The sequence below is a fragment of the Pygoscelis adeliae genome, unplaced genomic scaffold, assembly GCF_000699105.1.
Source record: "Pygoscelis adeliae isolate BGI_AS28 unplaced genomic scaffold, ASM69910v1 Scaffold273, whole genome shotgun sequence".
Lineage (NCBI taxonomy): Eukaryota > Metazoa > Chordata > Aves > Sphenisciformes > Spheniscidae > Pygoscelis > Pygoscelis adeliae.
This window is the reverse complement of record NW_008824416.1, coordinates 165524-166910: the sequence shown is the minus strand read 5'-3', so window position 1 is coordinate 166910 and position 1387 is coordinate 165524.

The following is a 1387-nucleotide window of genomic DNA, read 5'->3' as shown; positions in this document are numbered from 1 at the left end:
GCGGTGCCAGGCTCCTCCGGGGCAGGCAGCAGGGGACCCGTCCCCTCTCCAGGGGATGCTCCTGCAGGGTCTGCCCAGCTCGGGCCCCTCTGCAGGCAGCATCCGACCAGGGAAATGACTTTAATTAAAACTGGTGGGCTTGATTGAGTTTTTCAAAAGGTGACTTTTATACGAGATTAATTAAACCACATCCATCCCTCTGGCACCTTGGGCTTTGGCTGGGAGCCTTTTCTCATGGCGGGTGATGATCCTCGAGAGGGTGGCAGGTCCCTGGGGGTGCACAGGGCTCAGGACGTCTGGGTCCCCTTTCCTACCTGCCACGGGACAGCCGGGTGCCGGGGAAGGCCACCCCCTGCCTTCCTCCCACCCAGTGAGTAACCTGTTTGCAGGTTCCTTAGGGTGGGGAAGGGACTGTATCTGCAGGACAAGGCAGCCGATTACTGCTCCGGTGGGGATGAGAAGAGACAAACGCCCAGGTCTGACCCTGATAATGGGATGGAGTTGATGGTTTTCAGAAAAGCTGGATTCAGCTGGGTCATTTTATGCCCTGCCAAGCCCCCACTGGCCCTGGCATCCCAGAAAGGGGGTAGAAATGCAGTTCTCTTTTCCCATGGGAGACATCTCCCTCCCCAGTCCAGGGAGCAGGTCTGGCAGCTGAGCCCAACTCCTGGCAGCTCAACTGGGGCACATGGATTAGGATCAATCCCAGGCACAGTGATTTGGAAAATAAGGGAGAAAGATGCTGCGAGAGCTTGGCAAGGTCTTGGGCTGGATCAACCCACCAGGGACAGAGCCTTGGCTCCTCTCATGCCCCAGGAAAGCCTGTGCAGAATAAGAGCATTCTGGCTGCGTGCCTTTACCCAAACCCCACGCACATCCCAAAAACCCCGCTAGTCCCTTCCCAATCCTGCGTATCACATCGCTTTCTTAAAGGCAGGGTTTTTTTCACCTGTCTGCAAAAAACAGGTTGGCTTTCGGTGGCAGATAATTATAAGGAAGTGAGAATTAAGCAGCCTTATTAAGAGGATAAAGGTTATCTGCTAAAGATGCGGTGCTGAGCCCTCCCCAGCAAACCTCCGCTGTGTAGATAAGTAGGCGGCCTGTAGGAGGACAGGTAGGTTGTGAGACGGGTGGGTGGATGTATTAGGGTGGACTATTTGCCCAGAGGAACTGCCTGGTCTGCGTGCGGATAAGCAGACGGGTGGATGATCGGGAATGAATGCAGGGCACTGGCGGATAGGTGCAAATGGGTGGCTGGGTAAATGGGGTGGGATGGGAGATGGATGGAGAGATAGGAGAAGGGATAACCGGGTGGAGGGTGGAGCTGTAGCGTAGGGCTCCTCCGTGTCCCCCTCCCCGCTGTCCTTCCTGCCAGGATTATTCCTGC